This window comes from Gallus gallus, chromosome 1 (genome assembly GCF_016699485.2).
Source record: "Gallus gallus isolate bGalGal1 chromosome 1, bGalGal1.mat.broiler.GRCg7b, whole genome shotgun sequence".
Taxonomy (NCBI): domain Eukaryota; kingdom Metazoa; phylum Chordata; class Aves; order Galliformes; family Phasianidae; genus Gallus; species Gallus gallus.
The window spans coordinates 124,751,524-124,766,312 of NC_052532.1; the positions used below are offsets into that span (position 1 = coordinate 124,751,524).

A 14,789-nucleotide genomic window follows, 5' to 3' on the forward strand; every position below is an offset into this window, starting at 1 on the left:
GCTGAAGAGTTAACTGTCAGGCAGGTGGCACGTTGCTAGCCCTGGAATAGGACTGCGTATTGTGCTGGTGATTGAACTGGCCTGAAGGCAGCCGGCAGGTACTGAACAACAGCATATCTGATACAGATGCACTCACCTCCACAAAAGGAGTATGGGAGTTACTGTAGAAATGTAATATGCAGCTAGTTGAGCAGATAAGGTTCAACCAACTTTACCACTGTACCGAGCACTGGTTCCTAGCGGGTAACAGGGGTTGGCATAGGATGCTGTGTTGAGGTTTGTAAATGAGACAGGTATAATCAGCTAGAAATGACTGCTGTTTTATTGAAAACCTCAGCAAGAGCTGTCTCCTTGCTGCCTGATAGAATTAATGACCTTGCACAGAGGCTCCAGTAACCAAAACAGAAAAATTTCCATCCTGTTGCTGTGTTTCTGTTATCTTGTCACTGTGCACCTGTAGAAGTTCAAGTATTCACAGGAAAACAAACCCATTTTGGTGTGCTAGGATGCTGCAGGTATAACGATGGGAACTACAACTGCAGTCTTTAAAGGAATTTAGCATGGTTGCAAGATAACAAAACAAAAAAAACCTGCAGCTAACCTGACAATTAAGACTTTTTTGCAGGAAACACATGTGCTTTGCAGGTAACTGTTCAGTTTGTTGCTTAAAAAGACATGCCTAAGCAAGGGAACGTGCAAGTGATGGAGACTTCTGAGAAGGTGCTCAGCCTTCGTGTGCTGGAAGGCAGCTTTTTGTGGCTGGAGGCTGTTGCTGTTTGGATTCCCTCGGTTTGCTGTGGAACTGGAGAGGGCACTATGAGCTCTGTTATAAGTTCCCTAAGCTCAATTCATGGAAAAACAAATGTTTGATGAATTTTAATACTTCATTTTCACCTACTTTCACCCACAGCAAATCCCTGAAGAGCAGCTCGTGGGAGTGTCGTGACAACAAATGCATCTCCTTGCCTTGGCCTCTTCCTATTGAAGTCCTATTGACTTTGATCAAGGCAGAGTTGAGGCCTTCATCACAAAAGGGGTCTAACAAGATGTCTGTTAACTGACAGGCCACCTAAAAATGAAAAACTGTTTCTAAGACACAGAAGGCCGTTACAGTTAGTTGTCATGCCTGCAGTCATATAGCTTTTAATGTGTATGCAACTCACCAAATGAGTAAATGCTGCGTACGGTTTCAGTGAATAACACATGCAAAACACAAAAACATCCCCTTTGCTTACAGATGTTTAAGTTCTTAGCATGTGTTTCTTATTTCCTATTTTCTTTTGCATACCTTTTAGAATTCTTAATGTGTTCCTCGGTGGAAAAGCTGTTTTCTTATCCTGGGGTGCTCTAATCCTTAGTCTTGCTTTAGGAAACTCTCTTTAAAGTTCTTCCTGGGACGTTTTGTTGTTTGTTTGGTCTGTAAGGGAAGAACGAGCATCTCAGAGATGTTTTGTGTGTGTTCCGTGCAGAATAAAGAAAACAAGTGTACAGAGTCCACAGGCAGAGAACGTATCAGTTAATTAGTGGCGGGGCATTGCTCCATAGGAAGCCTGGTGAGGATTTGGTACGTGTGTGTATGTGTGTTGTCTGCCTCCTTTGATCACTTGTGTGGTAAACAGACGTGCAGTGTAGCTATGGCAACATGTGCTGTAGGTTGGTGGGAACAGAGGGGATGGGATCACCGGACAAAGGGCAGTTTGTTAGAGTGGTTGGTTCTGATTAGAAAAAGGTGGCACCAGTCAGGGCGTTTAAAAACATCGGTTTTGCAAAACACAAATGTATGTTATCGGTTTCAAAGTAGCGTTTGTTTCTGCAGCGCTGAAGGAGCAGATCACATGGAAGATTGGGGAGGGGGAGGAATAATAAAAAGCAGAAGCAGAACCTTGTGACACTTCAGAATGCAAGGATATTCATGCTGGACGTCCTTCTGGTTTTGCTGCACAGTGGATGCATTTTGCAAGAATGCATTTGGATGAACTAAATTACCACAGATAATGTAGTGTTTTAAAAATATTACTTTAATGGTGTAATGATGATAGCCTGGGGTTTTCTATTACATCTGGTCCTTTCTCCAATCCCTCAAAATAAGGATGTTCATTTTGAGATCAATGCTACTGTACCTATTCCAGCAGCCCACCTGTAGAGGTCAGACTTGAAGTTCTCAAAACCTTCACTCGTTAAAATTTCAGCCTAAAGCTAAGCCTATAAAACAAGGAAACTGGGCACAGCCACTTTCCTCATTAACTTTGTGGGATACTCTTAAAATAATATTGGTTTATCAGCATCGGGTTATTAAGTAACACGGCATTTCTACAGCTCGAAAGACACCAGAATTCAGCCTTCTCTCCCAGCTTGCAGAGCCTGGCGCAGAGCTTTTATTAGCGCCTGAATTATTTAGATGCGTATCTCGCTCTCTGATCCCCAGCAGGCCTCCTGCCTTTGATGGGGCCTGTCTCCGGCCCTCGCCTCCCACCCGGCACTGGGCCCCGCTGACTGACTCCTTCCCCCACTGCCCTGTCCCAGGGTTTCCCTGCTGGGGAGGGACGGAAGCAGCAGCACAGAGTGCTCCGGCAGCCCTGGAGCTCTGCAAAAAGAGTTGCCTGGGCTCAGAGTCCCTCTGCAAAGTTGCACCAGAGGTAAGGGGTTTACTGCAGCCAGGGGTCGAGGAAAATGAGCTGCTGGGAATGAGGAGCTCGTGGTGGTGAATGCTCAGGGGATGGATATGCTGAAGCTCAGTAAATGGAAAGACGAGAAGCAATTTGGGCTGGCTGAGGGTGAGGGCTGAGCTGGGAGAGAGGAGCAGATCTGTGTTCCCACACAAGCCCATGAATAGCCTTGTGAACATGTGCTGGGGTTTGTTCAAACTGAGTTTCGGACTTGTTAGGGTACCCGTGTTCTTTAGCCTCTCCTTGGACTGGAAGTCTTTTATTGCAGCTTGGAGCTAGTAATGCTTTAGCAAGCTGTGAGGAATTACCGTATATCCCTGAGATCTTGCCTGAGAGCTGGAAAAGGCACTACAAGGGTAGGAAGCTGATTTTGATCTCTTTCCTAAGCAATGAGAATAACTCTTTAATTCTTTAAAATTCTTTCCTATTTGCTGTCATCTCATGGTTGTTTATCATTATAATTTATATCTTCCCAGGGGGATGTGGGAAGACTTAAGGAACTGGCAAGTAGGCTGTATTTGTTTGGCCCCGAAGTAGGATAAAACTTTTCTGGTTACATAAGCGTTTGAGATGCTTTGCTGAGAACAATTTTAAGGCAGTAAAAGAAATAAGTGTTCAGGCTTTTACCCCTGGCTTAGTGAGGCAGTAAATGAGGAGATCCACAGGGCTGGTAGGATTTTTCACTGCAGCGTGACAGACCGTAACAAAAACATTTTTTGGAGGGGTATTTCATGGCCTAAGAAAGGAGTGAGCGAGACTCTGATACTTGCACCACGTGTTGGGGTGGGGAGGCCAGCCTTGTGCTTGTGCCTCCAGAGGCACTGACAACTGCCTGTCATGCTCTGCCCCAGCTGCCATGCTGCCTGGGCACCTGCGGCCTCTGGCACTGCCTATCCACTGCTGTCATGGATGTAAATACTGGGAAGAACAAAGCTCTCTGTTGCTGCTTGAAGCTTTCTGGGGGTAGTGGAGACACTGGAGAATAGAGGATTGCCCCTGTGGGAACAGCCTTCTGTGGGACGTGTGGGCTGGAATCCCGGCCCTGCACCTGCTTTCTGTCCCAAGCAGGTGTCCATGACTAATGGCATTAACTTGGCTCTTTGAGCCTCCAGGTATTTAATTACTGAACAGCCGCAGCGAGGCACTGAGGCCCCTCTCCACCGGAGCGGCAGGTTGGACTCTCATCTGTGATACCAGAGAGCTGCCGCACTACTTTTACTCAAACAAAGCAAGACCTTGCTCAGATGAGACCCCTGACCATTTCTGATACCTTCATTTTTATTTTTCCTTATTAGAAACTATTCTGAGCATTAGCTGAGGCTGGTCCTTTCTTTTAAAGACTTCTGGGAAGTCAGCCTCTCCTGGCAAAATGGTTCTAAAAAACATTATATATTTTATAATCATTGTCGCATATGGAAATATGAATTCTCTCTTTTTTTTTTTCTGCTTTATTTTGATTTTTCTTTCTGAGAGGGAAATGGAGACATCAAAACAAGAAATGAATAAAGAAACACAGCAAGCACACTATCTATGTATTTAGAACTGAAGCTGCCAAATCCAGCCATTTTATCATAGGAATAGCCAGCATCCCAGTTTCAAGGTATTCTTCATCACCAGGGAAACTCTGAAAGTGTTGGAGGGGGGGGTTTATCGCAGGAATGTATGGGTTGTGCTTTTTTGGTTTACCCTAAGATTATGCCTTTACTGCAAAATCTATATATTCCCCAGGAAGATTTAAGCTCCATTGACATTTTCTGCTTTGGGGACCGGTAAGGTCTGTCTGATTCCTGCCTCAGCTTCTTTCCTCCCCAGTGAGCTCCAGCTCCTTGGCAAGCTAGGGCCTCAAGCATTCAGCCTTTCATTCTCCAGTCCCACCTCAGCTCTCGAGGCAGGGACACAGGCGCGTGTTGCTCTCACTTCTCCTGTTTCACTTTTTCTGGGAGTTTGTGAGGCTGTAGCCAGAAACCTACACAACTCTGTTTATAGTCTCACTGCAAAACACATGTGCTATAAACCTGATGTGCAGAGGAACAGCAAGAGGGAAGGGGAGGCTGCCCTGGGCAAGGAGATGGGCTGTCCCTTGAGAGCACTGTGTGTGGATACAGTGCTTGGAAAGGTGCATTTGACAGCCAAGAGAGTGGGATACTCATTCTGTATTTTGGTTCAGCCTACTGTAAAGTGGTATCAAAATTGGTGTGTGCTTTGCTATATAACACACATTAGGTATGCAGACAAATAGCATGCAGCTTCAGAGCTTTGATTCTGACCTGTGTGCAGAGCTCCACTGTTCTACCAACCTTGGTAGCGTCTACTAAAACAAGCAACTGTAAAAAGTTAATGACTTCATTTCTAACTGGATAACCTCAGAAGTATAGATTAGGCAGAGACTTCAAACTGGGAGCTAAGCAGTTCAAAAGTGCACTATATTGTTTTGGTCTAATTAACACAACATGGTGATAAGACATTAAAGCAGAGTGACAACACTATACATTGATAACAGGGGACATTAATGCCTGCAGACACAGTCTACATTGTAAAAATCTGAAAAAAAGCTTATTATGTTAGATAGGTCAATGTGATTTGACCTAGTTTTGCTTTGCTGCTTGGAAATTATGTCAGTATTAGTTATGTCATCTCCTTGGATGAGCAATTTAACATCCTTTTTGCATTGCAGTGTTGTCCTAATATTTTATATATATTTACCTACTCTCTAAAAGGATCCTTTGGGCTAATTCCAGAGGTTCAGGAAATGATGATACAAAACCAAACCTCCTGAAATTGGGTTTGCTTTTATGTATCTCCTCTGTGCAACAAAAAAAGAGTGATTTTAGTCATAGCAAAATTGTATCTACAAAATTTGAAATAAATCTTGTCCCTCTTGCCTGTAAAGCTCATTAAGTTCGTAAATAAAGAATCACTGTGCTAACTCATGTAGCCATGTATGCCTTTCTCATGAAGGTTTTCCATGACTAGAAAATTAGAATTATTAACTTTACCTGGATGCTTATGTAAAACAGAGTGGATTAAAGGAACCATTATACATGCTTTTCCTTTGAAATTTAAGGTCTCACCTGAAGTCATCTGTACTTCTCTTGGAAGAACTGAGTTTTTTCTTTTAGTCTTGAACAAACCCACAAGGACTTCCCTTCACATTTTTGTTACGTTGTGCATTTTTTTTCTTTCTCTCTTAGCATCTGGACTTGTAAAGCAAGACTTTGTATTTGCCAGAGCTCAAACTGTGGTACATCAGGGATCAACTTAAGGATTAAACGCTACTGTTCTTTGTTCTAGTGGAAAAATAATCTGTTGCTGCCGTAGCCAATTACAGTATATTGCTGAATACCAGAAAGAGAGGACCCTTGTATCATCCTTGCTTTTACCTACATACCTACAGCTACATCCCTTACTGCCATGTCACCACTGCAAGGTATTGCAAGGTTGCAGCTTTTGCTTCTTAGCCTTGTTTGATCCAAAATGAGGAACCCTGATGCCTGATTTTTGCCTGCGCTGAAGTTAGTGGTATTGCCGAGATGAGATGGATTTTTCCCCCTTCAAATTACTGTGTTATTCAAGACATAAATTGTCTCCCTTGTGACAAACACTGAGCACATCAGGTGAGAGCGTGAGAGCAAACTCAGGCTTTCTTTCCCATTTTGGGGGGTTTGTTTGTTTGTTCATTTTAATTTGATGCGTCTTTTCTTGAATTGTAAGAAGTTTGTACTTAGGTTTGAGCTTGAGCTTGCTCCTTGCACTGGTGAAATACACTACTAAAGTAAGAGCTGTATGGTTTTTTTCACCATCTCTTCACAAAAGCATCAAAACTTCAAAAGGTCCCATTTACTCAGAGTTCTCAGCTCAAGTTAAAAAATTAAAATTGTAATAGCTGTATAAAATCTTTGGATATGCCTCAAATCCAAGTGCTCTTAACATCGCTTGTTAACCAGCTTAATTGGAACAAAAGCCCAACAAGATCAAGTGCTCAGCGGTGCCTCTTCTGTGCTATAACATTTGCTCTTGATCCCTAATTAAGCCTCGTTTCTGAAGGTTAAAAAATCCTCCCATAATGTAACTCTCCTTGAATGTCTCAACTGCAAAAGAAACTGTCATGAGAGAAGTAAACTATTCCCTCCTCCTCCCTTTAAAGAAAAGTAAGGTGTAAACTGCCTATGAACAATTAGCAAGGACTGGAAATAAATATAATGCATCCCTAGAGCAGCAGTATAAGTCCAGGTAATGAATATCTTGTTTGTGTTTGTACACTGATTCACCAAGATGGTGATGGTTTATAAACAAATGAGAAAAACCTCTCTCTACCTCTAGCTGCTGTCATGGGGAAGAGGTTTTTTTCTTACATCCTGAGATAATTTCCTTTGAAAGCAGCTCATGCCCATTGCTTCTTGCCCTGACAGCAGGCACTCTTGGGAAGAGAGTAACTCCATCTGCTCTGCAACAAACTTTGTAGATATTCAAGAAGTATGGTTAGATCCCCCATGACCCTTATTTTCTTCAGACTGAGCAAATCTGGTTCTTCCAACGTTTCTTCTTCTGTCAAGTTCCCCAGCCCACTAATTATGCCAGTGGCCCTTCAATGAACCCTTTCAAACTCTGTCAACGGAGGGAACCAAAACTGGATGCAGTATTCCAGGTGGGACCTGAGAAGTGCCTAGTAGAGTAAAATAGTCATATTCCTTGATTTAGTGACTCCTCTTCCTGATGCAGCTTGAGGCACTGCTGGCCTCCTTCCCTGTCAGGGAACACTGTTCGCTTATGTTCAGTTTGCTGCCTCCCACGGTCCCCCTGCTCCCTTTCAGCAGAGTTGCTCCTCAGTCCACAGTCTGCTCTACTGCTTGGGATTACTTCTTTCCAGGCACGGGACATTGTATTTATCTTTGTTAAAACTCATGTTAGGGCTGTTAAGAAAGTTAGTTTACAGACTCCAAGAGAGGCTTCCCAACTGAGGTAACAAAATGAAAACAAAACCACACTTTCCCTCTTTAACTTGATGTCACTGCATGATTGCCCACAAAAGGCTTTAGTTACTTTTCAAGCATTATGTGTCTTTCTGGGCTAGAAATCCTGGGGTATTAGGTCATGGATCTTGTATAATTTGTGTGTTTCCATGATATTTTTCTATTGTCTGTTTTCATGAATTTATACCTGTAAATATTGTAGAGCCATTAGCTTTAGGAAGACAGATTGTGTCTCTGTGGTCTAGAAAATCTGGAAACTGTTACGAGACTAAGCAAGTTTGTGGAGAAGTGCACTTTATTTCCCAGTTTGTCTTGAGCTGATGAGGTGGGTATGCCTCAAGAGAGACAATAGCACAGTGTTTTTCTTGGAGGCAAAGTCTGTGTTTGTTGCTCTAGTCCAATGATTTTTTCACCTCTCTGGGTCAAGCCTTGCTGCCCCCTTCCCATCTTTGCTTTACTGTTGTCATCAACCACTCTGTCACTAGGTATCTGGACAGAACTGGAGCCCACAGGAGATGTAGGGTGAACACGGTGGGAAGAGAGGTATAGTGCAGAAAGAGGCAAAATGCTATCTCCATCTCTTTCCTTTTCAAATGTGTTTTTAACCTCACCTGGGAGGTAGGCTTTGCCAGCCTGGGATTGCTGCCCTGGTTGATGGGCAGTTGGCAAGTTGAGCATGACAAACAAGAAGAAAATTAGTATCTTCCCCCCCTACTCTTCAATTACATAGAATCATAAAATGGTGTGGGTTGAAAGGGACCTTAAAGGCCATCTAGTTCTACCTCCACTGCCACTAGCAAGGATGACTTCCACTACATCAGTTTGTTCAAAGCCTTATCCAGCTTGGCCTTGAATACTTCCAGGGATGAGACATCCACAGTTTCTCTGAGCAGCCTGTTCCAGTGCTTCACCACCATCATAGTAAAGAATTTCTTCATTGTTTCTAGTATAAGTCTACCTTCTGTTAGTTTAAAACCATAGCCCCTTGTCTTATCACTACAGGCCCTGGTAAAAGTCTCTTTGCATCTTTCTTATAAGGCTCCTTCAAGGAGATGCTGCAGTAAGGGCTGCCTGCAGCCTTCACCAGGCTAAATAACGTGGACTTTCTTAGCCTGTCTTTAGAGGTGAGGTGCTCCAGCCCCTCTGATCATCTTCATGGTCTTCTTCTGGGCTTGCTCCAACAAGCCCATGTCTTTCATGTGCTCAGGACCCTAGAGCTGGGAGCAGTACTCCAGGTGGGTCTCATAGTGCAGAGTAGAGTGAGAGCATCACTTCCTTCAACCTATTGACTGTGCTTCTTTCCATCATTGAACTGGAAATTTTCCTTGAAAATCCGAAGTTTGAAAATATTTTTGAGTGAAGATTTTTGGAGGTTGATGCTTTTGTCATTAGGTGATGTTCTGCTGGGGAATGATTAAAATGTGTTTGCCTTTTTGAGGTACTTGAGAGGAAAGAAAGGAAGAGAAAGACAGAGACAGCTCTGGCTGTTTGTGCTATGCCTATTTAAAGGGAAAAACAGCTTTCCATTTTTCTTGACAGAATTACATTTTAAAATAGCTGGGTACCTTTCTGAGATGAGAATAGTTACTTAGAAAATAAAGTGAAAAAGTAAAGGACAGAAAGAGATCCAAAGGGATAATGGCTATATGGAAAAAGAGACCAAGAGAACCCTGGAGAAAGAGGAAAGTTAACAGTCTTTTCTTAAAATCTTGTTAGGAAAAGAACAGGAAAAAAATTGTGAATACAGAAATTGTTATTGAAGTTTGCTTGAAAGCTTTGAGCATGAATATGAAAGTAGAACTGTCAGTGTAATAGAATCAAAAATTGCTTCGTCAAGCAGGGATACAGGAATCATAGAATGGTTCAAGTTAGAAGGTCATCTAGTCCAACTCCCTCGTAATGAACAAGGACACCTACAGCTAGTGCAAGTGCTCAGAGTTCAGCCTGACCTTGAATGTCTCCAAGGATGGGGCTTCTACCACCCCTGTGGGCAACCTGTGCCAGTGCCTCACCACCCTTACTGTGAATAACATCTTCCTTATGCCCAAGCTAGATCTCCCTTCTTTTAGTTTGGAACCGTTTCCCCTTGTCCTATTACAACAGACCCTGCTAAAGAGTTCGTTCCCTTATTTCTTATAGACCCGCTCTTTCTCTATAGAAGGAGGAGTAGTTCATAAACTTTGGGAGCTTGGAGGCAAAGAGAAGCAAGGCAGTGGCCAGAAAGTTAAGGAAGATAAAGACCTCTCAATGCATGCAAAGGGATATAAAGGCAATAGCCATTGTAGTTTCCTATTCTTTCTCCATTAAACTGTCTGATCTATGTCTTCCTGGAAGGGCCATTTTTGATGATACCTGTCCTTTTCAGGCCCCTTAGCTTTACACTGTAAAGTTGTAATGGGATGATCAAAGGTCATCTTCTGAATGTCCCTTATCTTAGCAAGCTGTTCCTTCTGGAATAAAAAATAAGATAAAGGTATACTATTGTGTTGGATTTTTAATATCTCTAACAACCTAAAAGCTTAGTTTTCGGGTCAAATTCCAATGCATATGGCTTTTTAAATCTTGAGATTATTGTGTAGTGTGTGTGAATAAACTTCTTCTACTCAGAGTTGAAATCTTGCACTTGAGTTCTAGAGATATAAATTATCAGTTAAGAAGTCAAATGTGCCAATAACTATATGCATCTTCTTCAGTTCTGAAATCTGTAACCCAGACTTATGGGGCAGCATCAATGTAAGACATTGAGGGAAGTTCTTTATGATGAGGCCCTGCTAAAAAGGGTTTCATTCCTTTGATAAAGACCTTTAGTACTCTTGATCTTGTAACTCTTCCACTCTGTGAAGAAAGACTCATCTTACAGAAGTGACAGTCTGGCTCTCAGATAGAAGAAAAACAAAAGCATGATCCTTTATTTTGCAAATAGACGAAAATGCTTACTTCCAAACCACAAGCTTTTTCCAAACTGTTTCATGGCCCCAGTTGCATGAGATATTAGTTTTTGTGATAACTACATCTGACATTTTTATACATCATCTCAGTTGAAACTATTATTAAAGAGGTGACACCAGTTAGAAGGTTGTATGTTATGGATAGATGCTATATAGTGCTGTACTTTAAGCCAGATTTAAGTCCAGGTTTTAGAGGTGAAAGATGACTGAGTTAATTCATTTTCTCAGCTTTGGATGGTTTCTGTTGAAAGCACATAGAATTATCCATCAGAAATTTAAAGAATATTATATGAATATGTTCTGATACGTGGATATATGCCACATACAATTTGTATGGCATATGCACCGTAGAAAATCAAGCGAGTTAGCAGAGCTTGGAGATTTAGTTATATTTACAATAGAAGATTGTTTACTTATTCTGTTCTCTTTCTTGTGTAGGGTGAAAAGGTTAAGCATGTCTTCAGGTGATAATGGACAAATTATATAATTAATAGGGGTGTTTGTTGTCCAAATCCAAAGATCAAGAATATTTACCTAGTGTGTGGGAAAGAATGATACTCAGAACAATTAACACCCAGAGGAAATTTCTTGGAGTTTATTTTGGCTGATCTATGATTGGTAATTCCCTTGGTTAATGGAATGCCCGGCTCCTTGTCAATCACCATTTTCAGAGCTTAACTCTGAATAGCAGTTATTGGTTGCATATGTTGGCCTGTCAACTCTTGTTTCAGAAATAGGATGCAAAATGGCATTTAGATAAACTGTAGCAATTTGTTTTTTGTTTCTATTTTGCTGTTGTTGTTGAAAGACTCATATTTAAGAGAGAAAAAAAAAAAAAAAGTCTCAGGAAGGCTCCTAGTGCAAGTCTGCTTTAACAAAGTAAGAGAATCTCCAAAAAAGCCAACCCCTCCAAAACACCCTAGCGATCCAGGCAGTCCACAAAACATGTTTTATCTTCAGATGACAGAACCCCAGAGTAAGGCAGAGTACTGCTGTTCTGGGATGTATTTGGACTGAAGAATAATTCTGATTGTATTAAAGCACTAAATTTGCTGTTCTACATACTGTAGACAATCAAAAGTGTTTGTGTTTAAAAAATGAGAAAATTAACGCGGATCATTTCTTTGGCACATATCTTAAAACATTTCATTCAAGAAGGCATAGTCCTATAAAATGTGCCTATTATGATGAAATTGAGCTTCTCAATAGGGAACTTTTCTGTCAGAAATCTTGTGATCTGTGAATGAGAGTGAAATATTTCTTGGCATTAAAGTACCTGGTGAAACAGGAGGTGAAGAATTCATGTGAATTTTTAAAACCAGATAGTTTGATTGTGAAATTGAGTTGGACCAGATGATATGAAAGAGAATGTATGAAATCCAAGATATTTCAATTTTATTAAAAATAAGCATGTTTATTTTTGAAGTATCCAGTAGTCAGAAGTGCTTATTCTGATTATGCATTCTGATCTATTAGTGATAATAATTTTTCAAAGTGCTTATTTTTAACAGTCATAGGATAACTCTTTTCCAGAATAGATAAATATAGTAAGAAATCCTAATATGGTGGTTATATGCCCTTAGCCTAGGCTATATTCTAATACTGCAAAGCTACCCTACGATAAGCATTGCAGGTACCATCTTTCTTCTTGTGTTTTTACTGTAAGAAATGAACAAGTTTGTTTTTCAAATTCTTACCACACCTCTGTGCAGACACACATGATGTACCTTTCTAAGAAACGAAGAAAAAAGGATGTTAAAGGTTTCACAGGGCATCAGCGGCGGGCTGTGTTCAGCTATCACTGGTGATTGTCTGGAAGCAAAAACTGATACAAAATTTAGTAGTAGTATGTAGATAAGAGCTGATTGCAATCTCTAGTACAGTTGCTTAATGCCAGCAGTGATGTTCCAGTAGTTCAGAAGGATATAAAGAACATCCATTCTTCAAACTCTGATTACACAAGTAATGAAATGAGTCATAGTATCTCATAAATGTTTAAGTGGGATGGTATAAAAGACCTAAAGCCATAAATGCCTCTAGAATGACTTTGAGTGAGGGACATAAGCTGCCGGTATCTTGCATTAGCAGGAAATTCTTTGGGAAAAAAAATGCAGATGATAAGAGGAAGTGGTCTGTGTCCATAGAGAAGACTGCTCCATCAAATACACTCTATATGACCAAATCTGACCTGGGAAGTTTCTGTCCAGACTATGTAGTATCAGTGTAGCTCTGAGCATGCAAGGGAGATGTGTTGATCATATTTTCCAAATATTCAGAGCATTTCATTTCAGTGGATGAAATAATGCACAGATGTATGATGAAATGTGCATATGTTTTAAAGCCTCGTGTCAAAGGTTTTGTACTTGGTTGGTGTTCTTAATATTTTGTGGGTTTATCTTTCTGTTTTACATGCAAATACACTGAGACAGGAAGTCTGGTCTGGGACAGTTCATGGCTCTATTACAGTTTCACACCTCTATGTTTCTGTACTGTAACTGAAGGCTTACACTTCTTGTTTGTGTGGCACTTCCCAACTCTTCTGAGCTAAATGACGCTAGCATAGGTATGAAGCGGGTACCTAGCTGTATTTTCATGTCTGCTGCCCTCTCTCTCCTGTTCACCTTGGGATAAGGATGCAGATGAAATCATTTTATGCTGACGGAACGCTAGTACCTGTCTATAGTCCCTCCAAGTGCTCAAGAGGTCAGAGAAACCTACCTGCAACTGAATGAAAAGCAACACAGAATAGTTTGGCTTCAGCTGCAGCAACAATTGCGCCAAGAAATCGTAGCAGCTGATACAGGAACTTTATATCGGAATGCACACAAGTTTACTTATCTTATTAATTGGGTTTTGGACTTTTGAATCAAAATCCATGGATGATTATTTATACGAAACAAAAGAGGAGATAAATAAAAGTGGACCTGCAGAATCATGCCTTTCCCAACAAAACCTTGTATAGCTAATCTTTATCTATCTGTAAAACATATGGATTGACATAACACCATGAGGCTGTAGTTTTCTATATGGGACACTCTATTTAGCTTAGAGAAGGAAAGTGTTAATATGGCTTTTAAGAGATAATAGTGATGGATAAATAAATAAATATAAATAAATAAATATATGCATACTTGCTGTAGGCTATACCTAAGCAGAACAATACAGAATAAAGGAAATAATACTGAGTTTTTCTGCTGTCTGAGAAGACAAATTTAATGAGGGAGAACCATGTTAATGTTTCAGCTAGGCCAGCTACAGAACAAGGGAATGTTATAGGGGAAAGGCATCTCCAATAGATGGGGATTATGAAAACTGTAAGAATTTCATGCTATCTTTAAGTCCAACAATACTCTTTCTCAATCTCATTAAAAAAGAAAAAAAAAATTGAAGCATTTGTTTGTAAGGCAGAAATATTGCTTATGGGAAACAGCATGAGTTCATGTTGCCTTTTAAAACTGACTTCATCAGGGAATCTAAGTGTGGTGCTTTGTAGGTTTAAAAGAAGACATGATTCTTTTTGCACTAAAGCCTTTTCAAATTGTTCAGGTAAATTGGTTCCTTGCAATGTGCATTGAGTATGAAAAAGTCTCAAGGATGACTAGGATCTGGTCATCTGTAGGCTTCTATTGTGGACACCTCTATTTGTTAAATTTTGTTTTCCCTGACATCTATTATCATGGAATCCTAGAATCACAGAATGGTTTGGGTTGGAAGGGACCTTAAAGCCCACCCACCCCAACCCCTGCTGTGGGCAGGGCTGCCCCCCACCAGCTCAGTCTGCCCAGGGCCCCATCCAACCTGGCCTTGAGTGCCTCCAGGGATGGGGCACCACAGCTTCTCTGGGCAGCTGTGCCAGCACCTCACTGCCCTCTGGCTAAAACATTTCCTCCTAACATCTAACCTAAATCTCTCCTCTTTCAGTTTAAAGCCATTCCCCCTTGTCCTGTCACTGTCGGACTGTGTAAAAAGTCAGTCCCCTTCTTTCCTGTAAGCTCCCCTCAAGTACAGGAGGCCTGCAGTGAGGTCACCCCCAGAGCCTTCTCATCTCCAAGCTAAACAAGCCCAGCTCCCTCAGCCTTTCTTTACAGGGTAGCTGCTCCAGCCCTCTGATCATCTTCCTACCCCTTCTCTGGACCTGCTCTAAAAGCTCTGTGTCCTTCTTGTGTTGGTGAGCCCGAGGCCTGGACGTGGTGGGTGGGGTAGAG

The 14,789-nt window shown here is 41.3% G+C and overlaps 1 protein-coding gene across 8 annotated transcripts in view; it reads left to right on the forward strand.

Moving 5' to 3' along the window:
* Positions 1 to 14,789, forward strand: part of MID1 (midline 1) — a 241,684-nt gene that overhangs the window by 105,185 nt on the left and 121,710 nt on the right. For 2 of the 8 annotated variants that reach the window (XM_025148585.3, XM_040696692.2), the window contains exon 1: positions 2,492 to 2,636. The exons of the other annotated variants lie outside the window; for them this stretch is intronic. The gene's annotated coding sequence lies outside the window, so the exon portion shown is untranslated. Of the gene's footprint in view, positions 1 to 2,491; positions 2,637 to 14,789 lie in introns of those variants that run through there. 8 annotated transcript variants of the gene reach the window in all.